The 25,468-nt window shown below is 37.9% G+C and overlaps 1 long non-coding RNA gene across 1 annotated transcript in view; it reads right to left on the bottom strand.

The window, feature by feature from the left end:
* LOC141410908 (uncharacterized) overlaps positions 1 to 1,710 on the bottom strand; it is a 91,094-nt gene extending 89,384 nt beyond the window's left edge. Inside the window, exon 1 of the long non-coding RNA XR_012435713.1 lies at positions 1,607 to 1,710. This is a non-coding gene — a long non-coding RNA (uncharacterized lncRNA). The remainder of the gene's footprint in view (positions 1 to 1,606) is intronic.
* Between the last annotated feature and the right edge of the window lie 23,758 nt (positions 1,711 to 25,468).

The following is a 25,468-nucleotide window of genomic DNA, read 5'->3' on the forward strand; positions in this document are numbered from 1 at the left end:
GTAGTTAAATTTGTTACCTTTAGGTAACAAATTAAGAAATTAAGGTAAACTCCTGGCCATATATCCAAAGGAATATGCTCTAGGATATGATAGAGCCACTCGCATACCCATGTTTATTGCAGCACTATTTACAACAGCCATGCCTTGGAAGCAGCCTTGATGCTCCATGACTAATGAATGGATTAAGAAAAAGTGGTATATATACATAATGGAGTTTTATTCAGCCTTAAAGAAGAATGAAATTATGTTGTTTGAAGGTAAATGGATGGAACTGGAAAACATTATGCTAACCAATGTAAGCCAGGCTCCAAAAATCAAAGGTCACATGTTTTCCCACACATGTGGAAGCTAGACTTATAAATTAAATGTATATATAGATAGATAGATAATCACATATACATACATAAATACATACATATATGGTGAGAAACAGAATAAAATTTTAGTCTGAGGAGACTATGGGAGGTGGGAGAGCAAAAGAAAATGTTAGAGCATGAAAACTATTGAAACAGCCCACCTACATAAGAATATAATATAATGCACTGTACTCTAAGCTACTGTATATAAGGGGATCATGGTGATAGAGAAGGAAGGAAGGAACGAACGAACGAAAGAAGGAATGAAAGAAGGAAGACTTGTAGAGCTTTTACGTAGTACTAAACAACGAAAAAAAAACTACAGTTAATATGGAAAGGCTAGGCTACAAATATACACTTCCTTTTCCCAAATATGTATGCATACAGATGTATGCAGCCAGATCTTCTTCATATACTTCAACGAAAACAATTATCAAAATAAACCTAGTACAGAAATTGATATGAGAATCCATCCGTCTTTTATTAAGCCAAACTTAAGGAGATTTGCAAAAATGTAGCACAATGCCACTCTGAATTTTCTTTTGATTTTGGCAATGATGTTATTCTTGGCTTTCTCTTATTTTAAAATTAATTCATTTAAAAATTTTTAAGTTTCATGTCTAATACAGTAAATATTGATAGATACAACTCTTTTAAAGTCCTTTGGCAGATATTGGGAGTTGGAAGTAATTTAAGTATCTACAGCTAAGACACCATAGAAAGAAAGTAAATAGAAAACCAGACTATACCTCCCCTCCACCACCTTCAAATTCTACTCTCAAATGGAAGCTGCCTGGATGAGATAAGGATGATTCAAAACAAAGAAGCAAGGCAAACACAGATTTGGGTTTCTTTTCTGCTGGCCTTTCTCACTGCCACTGACCTGAGCCCTAAAAGTGAAAAGATGAAAGATCTTAAGTGAGGATCAAACGTAGAGAAAAGTGTGTCCAACTTCCCATTTAAAACTCTTCAAAGCAGGCCCAGTAGGATGGTACATGCCCATAGTCCCATCTCATAGAAAGCAGAAGCAGGAGGATCTCAAGTTTGAGATAAGCCTAGGCCACACAGTGAGACCATATTTCAAAAAAGGAAAAGCCCACATTCTTCAGGGAAGCTGCAGAAATCACTAAAAACAGGATTTTAGATCCAAAGAGACATAGCACCCAGGACCAGAAGGACACATAATGCACAGACTGATGATGACCACAAGTTACAGGAGGAGCCCAGACCAGAAAGCAGAAGCCACTTACCAAAGATTGAGCCTGATGAGATTCACCCAATGCCAGCAGAAGACAGAGGACGGCTGAGGCCCAGATGTTTCCCTCTCACCTCATGTCCATTGTCACGGCTACCTTGGGAAGAAAGGATGAGAAAAACACTGAATTTGGCTGGATTTTCCTGAAAGAGACAAAAATTCCAAAAGTGATGAAACATATATATATATATATATATATATTTTTTTTTTTTGTGGTACCTGAACTCAGGGCCTTATTCCTGGCTAGGCAGGAGCTCTACTACTTGAGCCATACTCCCATTCCTGAAACATATCTTGAATGTGGACATTTATTGAAAACTAATGACAGCTATATTTCTAATTATGGAATTAACACCCCCTACCTAAGCATTATGTCCCTGGTCCAATTAGCAATAATGGTGACTCAGGGAAAAAGAACAAATAGCCAGGATTTAGGCTATTTAAAATTATGCCTTAAGTAAAATAGGCCAGGAGTAAGCCTAGTGGTGCAGAAAGACTTAGGTCTGCAGGTGAAGCACATATGTAGATTGCAATCTTTCTCCAAAATAATCAGTTTCATCCTGAGTGACACCTGGTATAACCCTGGAATATAGACATGACCTGCAAATAATAGTATACCCAGTGATTTGATTAGTACATTCAATTTGTCAAGTAATCCTATTGTGTCTATCTTCAATTATATCCAAAAGCAACCACTTCTGACCAACTGTGCTGCTGCCATCCCATTCTAAGATGCCATCATTGCTTTCCTGAATCTCTCCCCTGCTTCAATGCTCGTCTACTATAATCTACTGTCAACCCAACATGTGGTATATTCCTTAGACAAATTTGGTCAGCGCACTACTTTGTTAACACTCCTTCAATACCTCTCCTTTTTATTCAGAATACTAATGATAGTTCATACATAGCCTCTGAGACCTTACATGATCTAGCATCCACTGCCTTTGTAACCACAGTTCCTCTTCTCCCTCTCTCATCCTACAGCAATTCTACACCCAAAAATTTTTATTTTCAGGATGTCTTTTTTTGTACATTCATCTTATACAATTTCCATTCTTAATCCTTCTCAATTAGTTCTGTCCAATAACTTTAAAATGATAAATATTCAAAAATTCTTATTGCTTTCAGCAAATTTGAGTCCTGAATTCCAAGGATTTTTTTTCAGGACCCTTCTGAGTTCTAGGGAATACTATTCATTTACATAAATTATCATATAGATAAAAAGAGTTTTAAACTAGAGAAATACAAAAGTTATTTCTTTGGTTCTAATTCTACTTAGTTTTCTATAATTTTACTTAGATTAAAAAATAACTACTAAAACATATATTAAATTAGAGTACTCTCATACACCATCTGATGTTTTAATTTTACTATTTTTACCTTGAGCCACTCCAGCAGCCCTATTTTTGTGAAGGGTTTTTCAAGATAGGGTCTCATGGAACTATTTGCCCAGCTGGCTTTGAACTGTGATCCTCCCAATCTCTGCCTCCTGAGTAGCTAGAATTATAGGTGTGAGCCTCCAGCACCCAACTTTATTTAAAAAAAAAAGTATGCAAAAATTGCTCTAAATTCAACTCAAGCTAAAATTTTTCAGAGTATTATATATGTCTTATCTCTTACTTGTGACCTCACAGCCTCCATCTGCCCACCACTAGCATTGCCCTCAGCCCCTGCTATGCCCTTACCCTTCTCCTCCCCACCCGCATCCCATACCTGCTCCCATACCTCCTCCCAAGCATGCTCAGCTCACCTGTACCCACTCCAGGAGGTGGCAGGAGCTGACAATATTATCTGAGCCCATGTGCCTTTTTCCATGACTAATCTCTCTCAAATTTAAAAGAGATGTAACTCCTTCTCCAATGACTCAGCCTCCTATATTAAAGAATTTAAATACCTAACCCAAGCATATGATATGACTTGGCATGAGACCCATCTTCCAAGGATGGAACAATTATTCTCACCTCTCATTTTATTTCCCAATCCTTCACTGATATTCAAAGAAAACTTAAACAGGCAGAGTGTGGCCCTCAAACCCCCCAGGGAGATCTTATGAAAATGGCATTTAAGGTATTTATAACTGAGCTGAGGCTTGAGACCACCAAAAGGCCCAGCTTTTTGCTGCCCTGAGGCTACCTCTTCCAACTTCGAGACTGGCTGAACAACAACACATGCCTCCAGGGGCCTGCTTCAAAGGCAACCAGACAAGACATTGGGCAAAAACACTGCCCTTCACCTCGCCCGCCTCCAGGACTCTGTCCACAATGTGGCCAGAATGGACACTGGAAAGACGACTGCCCCCTTTGTCTCTGCAAGGTAGGTCAGTCTCCCACTTCCACTCTCAACAGAGTTAAGGTCTCACAGACGTCTTGGGCTTGGCGGCAGAGACTGACACAGCCCTGGGACCTTGGCCCCCTTCAAGATCACCTCAGAGGAGCCCAGGGTAAGCATCCATGTAGCCCGTAGGCCTCAATCACCTACTTGGTACTACCTGACATCTCAGGTAAGCTTTATCCTTCACAGATCTCCGTGGTGGGGGTGGACAGTCTGCTCCACCAGCCAAAAAGAAAAGACAGTTTTATTTAAATTTAAATTCTTACAAAAGTTAATTTTAAAATACAGGTTACAAAGTAAACAACTGGAAAGGATACAGATAGGTAAACTTCACTGTGTGACAAAGTTAAAGTTGACTATAGTCTAAGAGCTGCCTAAAAGATTTTTAAGGTCATGCCAAACTAAAATCAAATTCTCTAAGGCTATAAAATAACAAGGTTATCTTAATATTGTTCTTCTCTGAGTAACATCTACAAAAAACTGTTAGATTTTATCAAAGAAATTATTTGTGTTTTCTGCTGACCTTGTCAAGCTTTAAGTACTACTAAATCAGAGTTCATTTACATATTTGCTCATGTGTCTTAAATGACCATCTTGTAACAATGTTGTGTGTATACTTTTTCTAAATATGGTACAAACATTTACAAAGTTAAAAATGTAAATTTATATCCAAAAGTGTTCCATTTAACACTTGACAGTGTGACCTGTTTGCCTTTAAAGATTACACAAACCCTTCGCAGCAACTAATCTGGACAGTTTTGCCACAAGAGTTTAAAGACAGTCTTCATCTCTTTGGACAGATCCTAACCAGAGACTTATTAGATGGGCACTACTCAGAGGCCACCCTTCTTCAATATGTTGATGATATACTTCAGTGCAGAGCCACAGAGCCCCTCATCTACAAGGCAACAGAGTCCTTTTAAAAAACTTTCTGGCCTCTGGGGATACAGAGTCTTTAAGGAGAAGGCTCAATTATGTCTCCTTCAGGTCACCTACCTAGGTGTGGTCTTAAAGGGACAGACTCACTCCCTGAGTCATGAGTGAATCAACCCAATCCTGCATTTCCCACTACCCTATATCATAAAAGCAGCTTAAAGCTTTCTTGGGAGTTACAGGATTTTGCAGAAACTGGATCCCTAGATATGCAGCCTTTAGCAGACACCTTTTTATGCTCCTTGTAATATTCCTATTTGGGTCTTAAATAATGTATGGCCACCCATTTCTCTTAGGAAACTTTCCTCCAACAGACTCTGCTTCTCTGGCTGACTATCTACTTTATCTTAACCTCCTCCAGGAACCTCTCAGAGAGCATGCAGACCCACCCCTCAGAGGGCCCCATAACAATTTCTATTAAAACCAGAGGATCTCATTCTCCTAAAGGATCTTTGACTCTCTCCATTGGGACTTCAGTAGACGGACCCCCCATCTGGTCATCCTCACAACGCCCACCACTGTCAAACTCAACAGGATTCCCCAGTGGCAGCACATTTCAAGGATAAAACATTGCCCACTGACTTCAGACTCTTCCACTGCAACAAAGGATGAGTACTGCTGGGCCCCACATGGCTAAGCCTCTCCCACAAACTCTCTCCCTCTTCCTCTCCTGCATAAGCTCTTAGTCCTCATCTGGCTCTCAATTTTCTGCCATAGGTGAATTTAAAACACAGGTAGGGGCAGTGGGCCTAATTCTGAGAGCATGCATACTACTTCCCTGCTTCCTTCCCTTGGTTATACGATCCATTATAGAGGCTACTACAGAAAAAAAAAAAAACAGCTGCACATGTGCTATGGAAATGATGCTATGGAAATACAAACCCTTAAACCAGGAAAATGCTCTTTAACCCTAGATGCCTCCAGGATTCCCTAGAGGAACTCAGCAGACAGACTTTCCCACCAGATGCTACTACAACTTTCTCTGGCCTACCAACAATTGGCCTTGTCTGCAGATGAAGCCTGGGAAAAACTATCAGCCTCCACTCCTGGGGACCTCACAAATTTCCAAATTCCAGCCAAATCCCCTTAACAATGCCCCCACTCAGCACTCAGCACCAAGCAGCTAGATCGATCAGCACCCATAATACCAACAAAAGGCTAGAATGTTAGGCCCCTGGCATTCCTGGGGCGGGTGGAAGATCCCAAGGCTAGCACCAAAACCAGACCCCCTGATTTATGATTGCTTGCCCAACTCCCCTGTTTGTTTCTCTGCTTGAAAAACACCTCAGGAACTTCCAGTTACTCAACTAGCCAGGCATGTCGACCTGTTCTATCTAGCGATCGCAGATAATCAGAGACCAGACTCTCTCTCCCTCCCCCATGGCTTGGCCCCTCCTATAAAGCCCACTAACCAATTTAGTCAAGCCGCTTCACTCTGAACCCAAGAGTGACAGCCCTTTGGTCTGGTTCCAATAAATCTTTCTTTTCCACATGTGGCATGGTCTTTATTTGGCAGTTCCTTACAAATATGAATTCATAAAATTTTATTATAAAATTGGAAATATATTTCCATGGTGGGGAAAACTCTCAGTTTAAAACTTTTGGCAAAGATAGAGCTAAGATGTAGGCAAGGTAAAAAAGCATTTGTCAATTTTGCTAAATATATCACCCTGCAATTCATTTTCCTTTTGAATATTACATGTGATTCCCAGAATTCTCTTTCATTTTTATCATCCTAGTTTTCTCACTCAATAAGCATTTAATTCAGCATATATCATACAAAAAAACACTACTATTGGTAAGATGAATATGACCACATCCTGCTGTGGGCAAAAATATTCCACTTCTCCAACAGTATCACTGTCTATTTTGATATACTCCAAATTAACTTAATATTTAATTTTTAAGTACAGTATTAATTTGTTATGGCAAAAACCTATTCATCAAGTTCAAATATAAAAAAGATCTGGTGAATTTCAATTGTGTTCTTAAAATACGCATCTGGAGAATGTTGTTCATTTCTATATAATCTAAGGTTTCCAAAATTTGCAATCTAAGACCTACAAAATAATTTTGTAGACATTTATTATATAAAACTGGAGTCTATATGATAGGCTGATAGAGCTATTAGGCACACCAACATTTTCATGTTACTATTCACATACACAGCAATACAGTCACGCACAATAATAAGTAGTTGTATTTAATTCAAAACCCCTAGGTGGTTAAACATATACTTAAATAACAGGACAACAGAGCCATCTAGTGGCCTCATAAAATTGATGTTTCATGTAATTTTGTTACATTACATCAAGTTTTACATAAACTAAGCTTGTCTTCTCACTGTTAACAGATATCTATAATCCTTATGGATAATAGGTCAAAGGTATTATTAGGGTAAATACAATGCATATCATGAGGAAAAAAACAGTAAAAAAAGAAAAAGAAAAATGAGAATTTTAACAAGTGATCATTACACTTCCAAATTATTTTAATATATCTGCTTTAAAAGCAGTAAATATTTTACAAATATTAGATTACAAATACTCCCATGGTAGTAAGATTTTCCATTTTAATATGCCATATTAAATGTTACATAAATAATAATCATCTTTTGCATAAATGCATGTAAGCACAAAAAAGCTTCATTGGTAAATATAGCATCACAAATCATCTGGAAATGGCAGAGAAAAAAACTCAAGCTTGTAAGATGTTAAATATTTAGCCAAATATGAGTGCAGAATCTCACCTCACTGACATGCAAATTTCTACAAGCAAGTTAGCATTCACTGTTAAAGTGGAGGTCAGTTTGAGATCACAGAGCACCTAACCAATTCCAGTTTTTCAAGGTATACTGTAGAAGATCCTGCATGTTATTTCCTTAACATCTCAACAAATATGTACATGATAGAGGTTTCATGATATCAAACATTTACTTGAGAACCCCAGTCCAAAATTCTTTTGACACACTATCACCTCAAAATTCACTGATTGTATTTATCGCATTTCAATGTCCCTCATTCCTTACATGTATTATCTTTCTTGTCAAACTTAAATTCCATGGCAGATCAGTATAAACCATCCCCTTGCATTCCCTTTCTTTTTCATCATCTCACTCTGCTTACTCTCTTGGCAAATTCCAACCTTAGTTAATTTCAACTCTGTCAGCTCCACACTTGCACCTATGCAGCTGAACTTGATATGTAGAAAATACAATCATGCTAAATATTTGAATTTAAATTTACTACAGGAACTTAAATGAACTCCTAATGTAACCCAAGAATCCTGTTACATTTTCACATCTATTGACACTATCTCCTAATTATACCTTTTGCTCTCTTCTCAAATTTCCAACACTCTCTCTTAGTAGATGGCTTTGCTTTCTATTACACTGAAAAATAAAAAGCATTAAATTGGTAGAAAGGAACATTCAAAAGTTTGCACCACCATATTAACTCACCTACCAACATCTATACCTGTATACAGTTCTACAGATGAACTACCTAAACAATGATCTTAGGCTAACTTCTACCTTCGTGCACTAGATGTTATCCTTTCCCAAGCAATTCACCAAATCTTTCTTGCAACATCAAGTTTTCCATTTTTGCTGGATCTTCCCCATCAGAAAGCTTTAAGGTCTCTCAGACTTAAAAAAGAACCCACTCTTGATCTCTTGATGCTTTACAGATATTGCTCTATTTCTCTTCTACTGTGTAGTTTAATGTCTCAAAAGATTTGTCCTAGTTTGAGTTTCTAATTCTTCTCCCATTTTTCCTGTAACTGTTATTAACAAGGTCTCAAATTACCTCTGTATTGCTAAATCCAAGACACTTCTCAATAGCCATTTTACTTATACCATGAATAGCTGATTCTTTTTTTTTTTGGCTTTTTGAGACAGGATCATGTCATACAGCCCAGGCTGGCCTTGAACTCATGATTTCATGATTCTCCTGCCTCTGCCTCCCAAGAACTTGGGATTATAGGCATGAGTCACCACACACCTCTTGAATACTTCCTCTTATTAAAAAAATTTTTGAATTTCAAAATACCACTCTACTGCCTTTTCTCCTTCCTCACTCAAAGAGGAAGAGACTTTTCAGGTCTCTGCTATTTTTCCTATTAATGTTGACATGCCCAAGGCTCAGTTTTCCGTCCAATCTGCTATTTATACTTACACCCTTTGTATTAGCATCCAGTCTCATGGCTTCATATCTCTATAGTTTGACAGCTTCCATATTTGTTTCTTCAGCCCAGACCCCTCCCTGGAATTCATACTCACATATTGAACTCTCTATTCAACGATTCCACATGGATGTCTAAAAGGCACTTCAAGCAGAACCTGTACAGAACTGCTGAGTACTCCTTCCTCCAAATCTGCTCTTCCTGTAGTCCCCACATCAGCAAATTACCACCCAAAATCTTTAGAGTCATTTTAATATCATATATTCTTTTCTCTTATATCCTATACACAATCTGTCAGCAAATGCTGCTAGCTATACTATAAAAGTATATCCAGAACTGAATCACTTATTTGTGTACTACTAGTAGTAAGTCAATACCATTCTCTCACCTTTACTATTATAATACTACCCTAACTGGTATCCATGCCCCAACCCTAAGGTCTTTCCTAAACACAGCTTTGAGAGAGAATATGCAAAAACCTAAGTTAGATCATGTCACTCCTCTACCCAAAACTCTCCAATGACTATCAACTTATTCAAAAAAAATTGTATAATGACTGGTCAGGCTATAAGGAACCTGTCATTACTTTTCTAATCTTGCTTCTACTTGCCTATCATACTCTATCCAAACTGGTCCCATTTTTTTCCTAGCGCATGTCTATTTATGAATTATATGTTGTTAAATAACAAATCATTCCAAAATTTAATGGCTTAGAACAGTATCTATTCTCTTACACACTTTGCTTTTTGTTGTTTGGTTTTTACTACTTCATTTATTTTAACTGATACAAAATAATTATACAACTTATGGGGTACCACGTGATCTTTCAATCCATGTACTGTTTGATGATCAAATCAGTAATCAGCATATCTATCACCTCAATCATTTCTTTGTGTTGGAAAAATTAAAAATTCTTTCTTCTTGCTATTCCAAAATACACAGCAAATTACTATTACTTATAATACCCCACCATGCTGTAAAACACTAGAACTTACTCCTATTTAACTGCAATTCTGTACCCATGAACCAACCTTTTCCTATACCCCATTTTCCCCTACTCTTCTCAGCCTCTGGTAACCACAATTCTACTCTTTACCAAATGTCTTCCTCTACCTGGCTTATTTCACTTAAAATGTAAATCTTTAACCCACTTCCAGTTTGTTTTTACATGGTGAAAGATAGGGTCTAATTTCATTTTTCTGCATATGGATCTCCAGTTTTTCCAGTACTACTTATTGAAGAGACTGTCATTTTTCCTATGTATGTTCTTGGTGCCTTTGTCAAAAATCGGTTGGTTGTAAATACATGGATTTAGTTTTGGATTCTCTATTCTTTTCCATTGGCCTATGTGTCTTTTTATCCCAGTACCATGCTATTTTGGTTACTATAGTTTTGAAGCATAATTTGAAATCAGGTACTGTGATGACCCCAGTTTTGGCCTTCTTGCTCAGAATTGCTTTGGCTGTTTGATCCATATGAATTTTAGAAATATTTTCTCCAACTCTATGAAGAATGTCATTGGATATTTTGATAGTCATTTCAGAGAATCTGTATATCACTTTGGGTTATATGGACATTTTAACAATATTTATTCTTCCAATCCATGAAATGGGCTATATTTCAGTGTGTGTTTTCTCTTCAATTTTTTTCATCAGTATTTAAATTTTTCACTATAGAGATCTTCAGCTCCTTGGTTAAATTTATTTTTAGGGGTTTTTTCATAGTTATTGTAAATGCAACAGTTGTCTTAATTTGTTTTCAGATCATTAACCACTGGCATTTAGAAAGTACTAATTCTTTTTTCTGATTTTCAATCCTACAACTTTATAGAATTCAATTATCAGTTCTCATAGAATTTTTGTGGAATCTTTAGGGTTTTCTGTAAGATTATGTAATCTACAATCACACTTTCTGTAGGTCAGTAATTAAAGTATGGCTGTACCTCACAGGTACAACCAACTGTAGTCAACGGTTGGTGCTGCAGTCATCTCAAGTCTGAAATAGTTAAGGATCAGTTTCCAATTTTGTTTATGTGGTTGTTGACAGGATTCAGTTCCTCATGGGCTACTGATCTGACAGCTGCAATTCCTTGCTGAATGTTGGCCAGAGGTCACCCTCTGTTCCTTGACACATGGGCCTTTCCAATATAACAGCTTGTTTCATCAAAATAAGCAATTCAAAAGATGCAAAAGCACAAGACAGTCTTTTAGACTAATCTCAAAGGTAACATTTTGTCCCTATGCCACTTGAGAGTTACACAAGGGAGTAACAAGAGGTGAGGATCATTGGGAATTTTTAGCCTACCATACCAAGCATGGTCCCACTAAGGAACTACTAGGTGCTTAGAATATGTGCTGACAATATCTTAGCTAATTTCACTCCATCATTCTCCTTTCCTCATTCTTAGAGTAGTTTCAACAGATCTCATTTTTCCATTTTCATAGATGAGTACATAATATTTCCACCATATTCACCCTCTTACATTGTTTCCTTGTATCTTCCCCCTCTCACTGATACCAATCCCTAGACAGGACCTGGTTTATCTTCCTATTAATACCCCGTTTTGGGAAAAAGAAGGCATTTTTAAGGTATCTGTAGGGAGAGTTTCATTATGACATTTCCACATATATACATATTGTATTCCAAATTGGTTCATCCCCTCCATTTTTCTCCTTTCTACCTTAGTCCTCTTCTTATGGTGATTTCAACAGGCTTTAAAAGTCTATATTCATTCTTGTATAGAAAGTACATCAACCATATTCACCTTCTTTACTTCCTTCTTTTTCCCTCCCTCTCTTGGTAGTGACCTCCCCTTAGCATCTGTTTATCATTGTTATCTTTCATTGTTGAGGTTCATTGGTCAGTGGGATTTTTGGCCTGGTATTATACCCATACATGCATTGTGCTTAAGTCAATGTAACCCTCCTCCACTGCACTTCCTCACCTTTTTTCCTCTATCATGAGTTGTTTTAGCAGTTTTCTTTGTGTTTCCTTGTGTCTTGTTCCTACACAGATGTGATGTATTTCATTATTATTAGCTATTCTTCTTTCCCTCTTTTCCTCCTCCCTTGTTCTCTCTACCAGTCCCACTTTTGGATATGTGCTCTGTATTTCTATGTATATTTAATATCACTTATATTTGTATTGTGCCTATATTCCACATATGAGAGAAAATATGCAGCCTTTGGCTGTCTAAACCTGGCTAACTTCACCAAGGATGATATTCTCAGTTCCACTTACCTGCGAATAGCAAAATTTCATTCTTCTCTATGACTGAATAAAATTCCATTGTAACTAAATACCCTATTTTCTTAATCCATTTATCAGTTACGGGGCATCTTGGCTGTTTTCACAGCTTGGCTATTGTGAATAATGCTGCAATAAATATGGGTGTGCAGGTACCTTTATGGTATCTGACTTACATTACTTCCAGTATAGCCCTAGGAGGTGAATTGCTGGATCATATGGTAGTTTATTTTTAGTTTTCTGAGGAGGCCCCATACTGCTTTCCATAGTGGTTGTACTAATTAACATTCCCACCAACTGTGAATGAAGGTTCCTTTTTCCCCACATCCTCGAGGTTTTGTTGTTGTCTTCCATTCTAACAGGAGTGAGGTGAATCTTAATGTGGTTTTGATTTGCATTTCCATTATGGTCAGGGATATTAAGCATTTCTTCATATTTTTTTGGTCAGGGGGACTTCTTCCTGTGAAAAAGCTCTTTTCAGTTCATTTGCCCATTTCTTCATTGGGTCATTGATTTTGGGAGAGTTTAGTTTTTTGAGCGCCCTGCATATTCTAGTTACTAATCTCTTGTCAGATGTATAGCTGGCAAAGATTTTCTCCCATTCTGTAGGCTACCTCTTCATTCTGGAGAACATTTCTTTTGTTGTGCTGAAGCATTTTAGTTTCGTGTAGTCCCATTTGTCAACCCTTTCTCTTAGTTGCTGAGTCATTGGAATAATATTTAGGAAGTTATTGCCTATGCCTATGTGTTCCAGTGTATCACCTAGTCTTTTCTGCACTAGTTTCAAAGTTTCAGCTGTTGTATTAAGGTCCTTAATCCACTTTTGAGTTGATATTTGGACAAGGTGAAAGACATGGATCTAGTTTCAGTTTTCTGCATGCAGACAGATATCTGCATGTTTTTGCTCCCTCACTTTCTTCAAGTCTTTGACCTAATGTCACGTTCTTAATGAGACTTTTTAAAAACTTTTAAACCTGAGCATCCTTTTTAAAATTATAACTCGTACCCCTCCCCCAACACTTCTTATTTCCTTTCTTACTTCTTCTCCATACCATTGACTCATTGTAATATCCCATATAATTAGCATATTGTGGTTGATTTCTACTTTTACTTAGCTAAACTAGCACATTTCCCTTTCCTTCCCTGAATAGTTCCAGATTAGGTTGAGCCACAAGAGACATTTTGTATGAGAGTTGGTAGATGCAGTAACACAATCATCATATACTGTAGTTTTATACTTGGAAGACCTGTGTGGGACAGGAGGCAATGTTGCAAAGTTGTAAGTTGTTACGTATCTAGTAGCTCATCTTCTGGCAGTACTCAGTTCTGCAGCTTTTTCTTTTTTTTATTTATTTATTTTATTATTCATATGTGCATACAAGGCTTGGGTCATTTCTCCCCCCTGATCACACGCCCTCCCTTACCACCCACTCTGCCCCCTCCCTCTCCCTCCCACCCCCTCAATACCCAGCAGAAACTATTTTGCCCTTCTTTCTAATTTTGTTGTGGAGAGAGTACAAGCAATAATAGGAAGGAACAAGGGTTTTTGCTGGTTGAGATAAGGATAGCTATACAGGGCATTGACTCACATTGATTTCCTGTGTATGTGTGTTACCTTCTAGGTTAATTCTTTTTGATCTCACCTTTTTTCTAGTTCCTGGTCTCCTTTTCCTATTGGCCTCAGTTGCTTTAAGGTATCTGCTTTAGTTTCTCTGTGTTAAGGGCAACAAATGCTAGCTAAGTTTTTAGGTATCTTACCTATCCTCGGCCCTCCCTTGTATTCTCTCGCTTTTATCATGTGCTCAAAGTCCAATCCCATTGTTGTGTTTGCCCTTGATCTAATGTCCACATATGAGGGAGAACATACGAGTTTTGGTCTTTTGGGCCAGGCTAACCTCACTCAGAATGATGTTCTCCAATTCCATCCATTTACCAGCGAATGATAACATTTCGTTCTTCTCATGGCTGCATAAAATTCCATTGTGTATAGATACCACATTTTCTTGATCCATTTGTCAGTGGTGGGGCATCTTGGCTGTTTCCACAACTTGGCTATTGTGAATAGTGCCGCAATAAACATGGGTGGGCAGGTGCCTCTGGAGTAACCTGAGTCACAGTCTTTTGGGTATATCCCCAAGAATGGTATTGCTGGATCAAATGGTAGATCAATCTCTAGCTTTTTAAGTAGCCTCCAAATTTTTTTCCAGAGTGGTTGTACTAATCTACATTCCCACCAACAGTGTAAGAGGGTTCCTTTTTCCCCGCATCCTCGCCAACACCTGTTGTTGTTGGTGTTGCTGATGATGGCTATTCTAACAGGGGTGAGGTAGAATCTTAGTGTGGTTTTAATTTGCATTTCCTTTATTGCTAGAGATGGTGAGCATTTTTTCATGTGTTTTCTGGCCATTTGAATTTCTTCTTTTGAGAAAGTTCTGTTTAGTTCACCTGCCCATTTCTTTATTGGTTCATTAGTTTTGGGAGAATTTAGTTTTTTAAGTTCCCTGTATATTCTGGTTATCAGTCCTTTGTCTGATGTATAGTTGGCAAATATTTTCTCCCACTCTGTGGGTGTTCTCTTCAGTTTAGAGACCATTTCTTTTGATGAACAGAAGCTTTTTAGTTTTATGAGGTCCCATTTATTGATGCTATCTCTTAGTTGCTGTGCTGCTGGGGTTTCATTGAGAAAGTTCTTACCTATACCTACTAACTCCAGAGTATTTCCTACTCTTTCTTGTATCAACTTAAGAGTTTGGGGTCTGATATTAAGATCCTTGATCCATTTTGAGTTAATCTTGGTATAGGGTGATATACATGGATCTAGTTTCAGTTTTTTGAGACTGCTAACCAGTTTTCCCAGCAGTTTTTGTTGAAGAGGCTGCTATTTCTCTATCATATATTTTTAGCTCCTTTGTCAAAGACAAGTTGGTTATAGTTGTGTGGGTTCATATCTGGGTCCTCTATTCTGTTCCACTGGTCTTCATGTCTGTTTTTGTGCCAGTACCATGCTGTTTTTATTGTTATTGCTTTATAATATAGTTTGAAGTCAGGTATTGTGATAACTCCTGCATTGTTCTTTTGACTGAGTATTGCCTTGGCTATTCGTGGCCTCTTGTGTTTCCATATAAATTTCACAGTAGATTTTTCAATCTCTTTAATGAATGTCATTGGAATTTTGATGGGAATTGCATTAAATATGTAGATTACTTTTGGGAGTATCGACATTTTTACTATGTTGATTCTACCAATCCATGAGCATGGGAGATCTCTCCACTTTCTATAGTCTTCCTCAATCTCTTTCTTCAGAAGTGTATAGTTTTCCTTGTAGAGGTCTTTCACATCTTTTGTTAGGTTTACACCTAGGTATTTGATTTTTTTTGAGGCTATTGTAAATGGAATTGTTTTCATACATTCTTTTTCAGTTTGCTCATTGTTAGTGTGTAGAAATGCTAATGATTTTTCTATGTTGATTTTATATCCTGCTACTTTGCTATAGCTTTTGATGATGTCTAGAAGCTTCTGAGTAGAGTTTTTTGGGTCTTGAAGGTATAGGATCATGTCGTCTGCAAATAGGGATATTTTGACAGTTTCTTTACCTATTTGTATTCCTTTTATTCCTTCTTCTTGCCTAATTGCTCTGGCTAGGAATTCCAGTACTATGTTGACTAGGAGTGGAGATAGTGGGCATCCTTGTCTGGTTCCTGATTTTAGAGGGAATGGTTTCAGTTTTACTCTATTAAGTATAATGCTGGCTGTAGGTTTGTCATATATAGCTTTTATAATGTTGAGGAACTTTCCTTCTATTCCTAGTTTTCTTAGAGCTTTTATCATGAAATAATGTTGGATCTTATCAAAGGCTTTTTCTGCATCTGTTGAGATGATCAAGTGGTTTTTGTCTTTGCTTCTGTTAATGTGGTTTATTACATTTATTGATTTTCACATGTTGAACCACCCCTGCATACCTGGGATGAAGCCTACTTGGTCATGGTGAATAATCTTTTTGATGTGTTGCTGAATTCGGTTTGCCATTATTTTATTGAGGATTTTTGCAACAATGTTCATTAAGGAGATTGGCCTATAGTTTTCCTTTTTGGAGGTGTCTTTGCCTAGTTTTGGGATAAGTGTAATACTGGCTTCATAAAATGTGTTTGGCAGTTTTCCTTCCCTTTCTATTTCATGGAACAGTTTAAGGAGGGTTGGTATCAGTTCTTCTTTAAAGGTCTGATAGAATTCAGCAGAGAATCCATCAGGTCCTGGACTTTTCTTTTTGGGAAGACTCTTGATTGCTGCTTCAATTTCATTTTGTGTTATAGGTCTATTCAGGTGATTAATTTCCTCTTGGTTCAGTTTTGGATGATCATATGTATCTAGAAATCTGTCCATTTCTTTTAGATTTTCAAATTTATTTGAATACAGGTTCTCAAAGTAGTCTCTGATGATTTCCTTGACTTCCATGGTGTTTGTTGTTTTCTCCGCTTTTGCATTCCTAATTCTACTAATTTGGGTTTTTTCTCTCCTCATTTTAGTCAGGTTTGCCAGGGGTCTACGATCTTGTTTATTTTTACAACAAACCAACTTTTTGTTTCATTAATTCTTTCTATGGTTTTTTTGGTTTCTATTTCATTGATTTCAGCTCTTATTTTTATTATTTCTCTCCTTCTATTTGTTTTAGGATTTGCTTCTTCTTGTTTTTCTAGGAGTTTGAGATGTATCATTAGGTCATTGATTTGGGATCTTTCAATCTTTTTAATATATGCACTCATGGCTATAAACTTTCCTCTCAGGACTGCCTTAGCTGTGTCCCATAGGTTCCGGTAGGTTGTGTTTTCATTTTCATTGAGTTCCAGGAACTTTTTAAGTTCCTCTTTTATTTCATCTATGCTCCATTCTTCATTAAGTAATGAGTTTTTTAGTTTCCAGCTGTTTGCATGTTTTTTGTCTTTACTTTTGCTGTTGAGTTCTACTTTTACTGCATTGTGATCGGATAGCATGCATGGTATTATTTCTATTTTCTTATATTTGCTGAGGCTTGCTTTGTGCCCTAGGATATGATCTATTTTGGAGAAGGTTCCATGGGCTGCTGAGAAGAATGTATATTGTGTAGAGGTTGGATGAAATGTTCTGTAGACATCTACTAGGTCCACTTGATCTATTGCATATTTTAGATCTTGGATTTCTTTATTGAGTTTTTGTTTGGGTGACCTATCTATTGATGATAATGGAGTGTTAAAGTCTCCCACAACCACTGTGTTGGCGTTTATATATGCTTTTCGGTCTTTCAGGGTATGTTTGATGAAATTGGGTGCGTTGACATTGGGTGCGTTGACATTGGGTGCGTACAGATTGATGATTATTATTTCCTTTTTGTCTATTTCCCCTTTTATTAGTATGGAATGTCCTTCTTTATCACGTTTGATCAATGTAGGTTTGAAGTCTACTTTGTCAGAGATAAGTATTGCTACTCCTGCTTGTTTTCGGGGGCCATTGGCTTGGTAAATCTTCTTCCAGCCTTTCATCCTAAGCATATGCTTATTTCTGTCGGTGAGATGAGTCTCCTGTAAGCAACAAATTGTTGGATCTTCTTTTTTAATCCATTTTGTCAAACGGTGTCTTTTGATGGGTGAATTAAGTCCATTAACATTAAGAGTTAGTACTGATAGGTATGTGGTGATTCCTGCCATTTAGTTGTCTTAGTTATTTGAAGGTTTGATTGTGTGTACCTAACTTGATGTTACTCTCTACTGTCTTGCTTTTTCTTATCCTGTGGTTTGGTGCTGCCTGCCTTTTCATGGTTAAGTTGGGTGTCACTTTCTGTGTGCAGGATCCCTTGCAGAATCTTTTGTAATGGTGGCTTTGTGGTCACATATTGTTTTAGTTTCTGCTTATCATGGAAGACTTTTATTGCTCCATCTATTTTGAATGATAGCTTTGCTGGCTAGAGTATCCTGGGGTTGAAGTTATTTTCATTCAGTGCCCGGAAGATCTCACCCCACGCTCTTCTTGCTTTTAATGTTTCTGTTGAGAAGTCTGCTGTGATTTTGATGGGTTTACCTTTGTATGTTACTTGTTTTTTCTCTCTTACAGCCTTCAATATTCTTTCCTTAGTTTCTGAACTTGTTGTTTTAATGATGATATGTCATGGAGTAGTTCTATTTTGATCTGGTCTGTTTGGTGTCCTGGAAGCCTCTTGCATTTGTATGGGAATATCTTTCTCTAGATTTGGGAAATTTTCCGTTATTATTTTGTTGAATATATTACGCATTCCCTTCGCTTGCACCTCTTCTCCTTCTTCGATGCCCATGATTCTCAAGTTTGGTCTTTTGATGGAGTCAGTGAGTTCTTGCATTTTCTTTTCACATGTCTTGAGTTCTTTAATTAATAGTTCTTCGGTTTTTCCTTTAATTACCATTTCATCTTCAAGTTCTGAGATTCTGTCTTCTGTTTGTTCTATTCTGCTGGATTGGCCTTCCATTTTGTTTTGCAGTTCTGTTTCGTTCTTTTTTCTGAGGTTTTCCATATCCTGGCAGTTTTCTTCTTTATTGTTGTCTATTTTTGTCCTGAGTTCATTTATCCATTTATTCATTGTGTTCTCTCTTTCACTTTGGTGTTTATACAGTGCTTCTATGGTTTCCTTTATTTCTTCTTTTGCTTTTTCAAATTCTCTATTTTTATTGTCTTCGAATTTCTTGAGTGTCTCCTGTACATTTTGGTTGACCCTATCCAGTATCATCTCTATAAAATTCTCATTGAGTACTTGTAGTATGTCTTCTTTTAAATTATTCTTGTGGGCTTCATTGGGTCCTTTGGCATAGTTTATCTTCATTTTGTTGGAGTCTGGATCTGAGTTTCTATTCTCTTCATTCCCCTCTGGTTCCTGTACTAATTTTTTGCTGTGGGGAAACTGGTTTCCCTGTTTTTTCTGTCTTCCTGTCATTGTCCTTGGTGTTGTTACTGTCCCTGTACTGTGTGCAATTAAGTATTTTCTAGCTTGTAATAATAACAATGGTAATATTTAGAATGGAAGGGTGAGCTGAGATGGAAAGCAAGAAGTTAAAGAAAAGGGGAAAACAAATATACAGACAAGAGGGAGAAAGCAGAACAAGGTATCAGACAAGAGAGTTTCAAAGGTATAAACAGGGAGTGTTAGTGTACTTATCGACAGTAAGCTGAACAGACATTAGAGAGACAGAGAGAGGATTGAAAATCAAAGATAAAAAAAATAAAAAATAAGTAAATGAAAGTAATACCTATATATAAAAATGAATTAAAATTAAATGGAAAATAGGCAATTAAAAATAAAACCAAAGAACTTCCAAGTTTATATGCAATGCAGTTTCAGTCTTAATAATTTGGGTGTCTGTCTCAATCTCCAGTCCTGAAGTTGGTGCCTCAGATGTTGTTCTGTAGTTGTCTCATCAAAGGGTATGCATAAAGTAGAACAAAACTACACACTCACACACACACACACACACACACACACAGAGAAAAAGCCACACCAAGTGTCCCCAGTTCAAATGCAATACAGTTTCACTAAGTTTTTCGGCTTGCAGGTGTAATTCGGTTGTTCTCTCATCAAAGGTAGGGAGAAAAAGAAAAAAAAGCGTCTGGAGACAGTTCTGAGAGTGGTACCTGCAACTGTGGCTTGCCTGCCTGCTGCTCTCAGCCTGTAGCTGGCTGCGTTATTTATGCAGATCTCTGGCGTGAGCTAGCACTCACCTGGTCCCACAGGCTTTGTTTGCTCAGAGTTCTCCTGTGCGGGAGCCTCTGCTACAGGCTTTCCCCTTTCCAAGTACTGGGAAAGGTGACACTGCCCCCGCGTTGTCAGGCCTACATGTTTATTTACAGTTCATGTGGGAGCCCCTCTCCTCTGAAGTTTTCCTCCCACTGCCACTTTCAGCAGCTTTCCTGCTCCTGCTTACTGGGCGGTGCTGCTGCTCCTGCTGGCCGCCATGTTTGTTTACAGTTCATGTGGGAAGTGGGTCTTCCCTCCTCTCACAAGCTTCCCTGCTCCTGGTTGCTGGGCGCGCGCCCCGCTCCCGCCAGCGCCTCTCCGGCCTGCCCGGCTTGTTTATTTACAGTCCCGGGAAGGATTCCCTTCCCCCAATCTTCAGTGCTCAGGGCGCCCCACCCTCTTTCCAGCGTGTCTTAACTGTTCTTATTGCTTATTACTCAGTTTCTCTTTTTTTTTTTCCCGGGTGGAGGTCAGTCTGTCCAGGGGGCTATCCTGCTCTGGCCCAGGCTTGTCTGTGGGGCTACTGTGGTACCGTGAAGCTCACCTGGTCCGCGTCTTCCCAAGCCGTATGGGCGCCAGCCACTGGCGGCCCCGGGGGCCCTCCTCGTTTCTCTGTTTAACGTGAAGTGGAGATTCTCTGCACTGGCTGGAGATGTGGAGGGGTCAAAGTTATGCCTTTTCTCGGTGATTATGCCTGCAAAGTGTGTCTCCAGCGTCTCTCCAAGATTTCACTATAGGAGGGTCGCTTTCTGCTTCCTACCTCTAGCCGCCATCTTGGAATCTCAATGGAAACCTTAAAAGCAAGAAGAGCATGGAGTGAGGTCTTCTGGGCACTGAATGAAAATAACTTCAACCCTAGGATACTTTACCCAGCAAAAGTATCATTCAAAATAGATGGAGCAATATAAGTCTTCCATGATAAGCAGAAACTAAAACAATATATGACCACCAAGCCACCACTACAAAAGATTCTCCAAGGAATTCTGCACACAGAAAGTGAAAGCAAACAAAACCATGAAAGGGCAGGCAGTACCAAACCACAGGAGAAGAAAAGGCAAGAAAGTAGAGAGTAACAATGATTCAGCTGCACACAATCAAACCCTTAAACAACAAAGACAACTAAATGACAGGAATCACCACGTACCTATCAATAGAAACACTGAATGTTAATGGACTTAACTCTGCCATCAAAAGACACCATTTGACAAGCTGGATTAAAAAGGAAGATGTAACAACTTGCTGCCAACAGGAGACCCATCTCATTGACAGAAATAAGCACTGGCTGACAGTGAAAGGCTGGAAGAAGATTTACCAAGCCAATGGCCCCTGAAAACAGGCAGGAGTAGCAATACTTACCTCAGACAAAGTAGACTTGAAACTTATATTGATCAAACGAGATAAAGAAGGACACTCCATACTAATAAAAGGAAAAATACACCAAAAGGAAATAACAATTATCAACTTATATGCACCCAATGTCAATGCACCTAATTTCATCAAACATACTCTGAAGGACCTGAAAACATATATAGACTCCAACACAGTGGTAGTGAGAGACTTTAATACCCCCCTGTCACCACCAGATAGGTCATCCAAACAAAAAATCAATAAAGAAATTCTAGAACTACATCACACCATAGATCAAACAGACCTTGCTGATGTCTACAGAATATTTCATCCAACTTCTACACAATATACATTCTTCTCAGCAGCTCATGGAACCTTCTCCAAAATAGATCATATCTTAGGTCACAAAGCAAGCCTCAGCAAGTATAAGAAAATAGAAATAATACCATGCATTCTATCTGATCACAATGCATTAAACTAGAAATCAACAACAAAAACAACAGTAAAAACATGCAAGCAATTGGAAGCTGAATGACACATTGATGAAATAAAAGAGGATATTAAAAGGTTCCTGGAAGTTAATGAAAATGAAAACACTACCTACCAGAACCTATTGGACACAGCAAAGGCAGTCCTAAGAGGAAAGTTAATAGCCATGAGTGCATATATTAAAAGGTCAGAAAGATCTCACATCAGTGACCTAATGCTACATCTCAAACTCCTAGAAAAACAAGAACAAGCAAATCCCAAAACAAGCAGAAGTAGAGGAATAATAAAAATAAGGACTGAAATCAATAAAATAGAAACAAAAAAATATAAAGAATCAATGAAACAAAAAGCTGGTTCTTTGAAAAAATAAGATCTACAAACCCCTGGCAAACCTGACTAAAATGAGGAGAGAAAAAATCCAAATCAGTAACATCAGAAATGCAAAAGGGGAGGTAACAACAAACACCATGGAAGTCCAAGAAATCATCAGAGACCTCTTTGAGAACCTATATTCTAATAAATATGAAACTCTTAAAGAAATGGACAGATTTCTAGATGCTTACAACCATCCAAAACTGAACCAAGGGGATATTAATCACCTGAATAGATATATAACACAAAATGAAATCGAAGCAGCAATAAAGAGTCTCCCAAAAAAGAAAAGTCCAAGACCTGTTGGATTCTCTGCTGACTTCTATCAGACGTTAAAAGAAGAACTAATACCAACCCTCCTTAAACTGTTCCATGAAATAGAAAGGGATGGAACACTACTTAACTCATTTTATGAAGCCAATATTACTCTCATCCCCAAACCAGACAAAGACACCTCCAAAAAGGAGAACTACAGGCCAATTCCCTTAATGAACATAGTTGCAGAAATCCTGAATAAAATAATAGCAAACCGAATCCAACAACACATCAGAAAGATCATACACCATGACCAACTCGGCTTCATCCCAGGGATGCAAGGATAGTTCAACATATGCAAATCTGTGAATGTAATACAGCACATTAATAAAAGCAAAGACAAAAACCACTTGATCATCTCAACAGATGCAGAAAAGCCTTTGACAAGATCCAATACCACTTCATGATAAAAGCTCTAAGAAAACTAGGAATAGAAGGAATGTTACTCAACATTGTAAAGGCTAAATATGACAAACCTACAGCCAACATCATGCTTAATGGTGAAAAACTAAAACCATTTCCCCTAAAATCAGGAATAAGACAAGGGTGCCCACTATCCCCACTCCTATTCAACATAGTCCTGGAATTCCTAGCCAGAGCAATTAGGCAAGAAGAAGAAATAAAAGGAATACAAATAAGTAAAGAAACTGTGAAAATATCCCTACTTTCAGATGATATGATCCTATACCAAAAAGACCCAAAAAATTCCTAGACACCATAAACAGCTATAGCAAGGTGGCAGGATACAAAATCAAATTACAAAAATTATGAGCTTTTCTATACACCAACAACAAACAAACTGAGAAGGAATATATGGAAACAATTCCATTTACAGTAGCCTCAAAAAAAATCAAATACCTAGGAGTAAACTTAACAAAGGATGCAAATGACCTCTGCAAGGAGAACGACAAACCCCTGAAGAAAGAGATCGAGGAAGACTACAGAAGATAGAAAGATCTCCCATGCTCATGGATTGGTAGAATCAACATAGTAAAAATGGCTATAATATCAAAAGCAATCTACATGTTTAATGCAATTCTCATCAAAATCCCAATGACTTTCATTACAGAGATAGAAAAATCTACCCTAAAGTTCATTTGGAATGCGAGAGACCAAGAATAGCCAAGGCAATAAAAACTCAGCAAAAAGAACAATGCTGGAGGTCTTACAATACCCGACTTCAAACTACATTACAAAGCAATAGCAATAAAAACAGTATAGTACTTATAAAAAAACAGACAGAGTAGAGGACCTGGATATGAATCCACACAACTATATCCACCTTATTTTTGATAAAGGTGCCAAAAATATACAATGGAGAAAAGACAGCCTTTTCAACAAATGTTGCTGGGAAAAGTGGTTACCCGTCTACAAGAAACTGAAACTAGATCCATGTTTATCACTCTGTACTACTATCAACTCAAAATGGATCAAGGACCTTAATATCAGACCCCAAACTCTGAAGTTAGTACTGGAAGGAGCAGGAAACACTCTGGAAATAACAGGTATAGGCAAGGACTTCCTCAATAGAACCCCAGCAGCTTAGTAACGAAGAGAAAGAATGGACAAATGGGATTACATAAAATTAAAAAACTTCTGCACAACAAAAGAAATGGTCTCTAAACTGAAGAGACCACCCACAGAGTAGGAGAAAATATTTGCCAGCTATACATCAAAGGACTGAAAACCAGAATATACAGGGAACTTAAGAAACTAAACTCTCCCAAAATCAATGAACCAATAAAGAAATGGGCAACTGAACTAAACAGAACTTTCTCAAAAGAAGAAATTCAAATGGCCAAAAACCACAGGAAAAAATGCTCACCATCTCTAGCCATAAAGGAAATGCAGATCAAAACCACAATAAGATTCCACCTCACCCCTGTTAAAATAGCCATCATCAAAACACCACCTAACACAGGTGTTGGTGAGGATGTGGGGAAAAAGGAACCCTCATACTGCTGGTGGGAATGCAAGCTGGTGCAATCACTCTGGAAAAAAATTTGAAGGCTTTTTAAAAATCTAAACATAGATCTGCCATATGATCCAGCAATCCCACTCCTGGAAATATACCCAAAAGTATGCTACACAGGCTACTCCAAAGGCACCTGCACACCCATATTTATTGCAGCACTATTCACAATAGCCAAGTTATGGAAACAACGAAGATGCCCCACTATTGATGAATGGATTAAGAAAATGTGGTATTTATACACAATGGAATTCTACTCAGTCATGAAGAAGAATGAAGTCTTATCATTCGCAAGCAAATGGAAGGAACTGAAGAACATCATTCTGAGCAAGGTTAGCCAGGCTCAGAAGACCAAAAATCGTATGTTCTCCCTCATATGCGGACTTTAGATCTAGGGCAACTACACCAATGTTGTTGGGCTTGGGTCACATGACAAGGGGAGAACACATACTGGAGGTATGGGAATAGGTAGAAAACCCAAAACATGAAAGCATTTGATGTCCCCACTCCAGAGGAACTAATACAGACACCTTAAAGTGACAGAGGTCAATACGAGAAGGGGATCAGGAACCAGTGTAAAGATCAGTTAGAGATGAATCAACTTGGGTTGTAACATATTTGTACATGGAAGCAATTCTAGGAATCTCTCTGTATAGCTATCCTTAACTCAACTAGCAAAAACGCTTTGTCTTTCTTATTATTCTTATGTCTTCTCTTCAACAAAATTAGAGATAAGAGCAGAACAGGTTCTGCCTGGAAGCAAGGGGGTTGGGTGGCAGGGGGAAGAAATGACCCAAACAATGTATGCACATGTGAATAAATGAATAAAAAAAATCCTGAACGCCGCTTATTTAAATATTACATGTGAACTAAGAATGACTTTTACATTTTAGAAATGGTTGAGGGAAAATTAAAATGAGAACACAATTTGTGACATGTAA

The sequence above is a fragment of the Castor canadensis genome, chromosome 9 (assembly GCF_047511655.1).
Source record: "Castor canadensis chromosome 9, mCasCan1.hap1v2, whole genome shotgun sequence".
Lineage (NCBI taxonomy): Eukaryota > Metazoa > Chordata > Mammalia > Rodentia > Castoridae > Castor > Castor canadensis.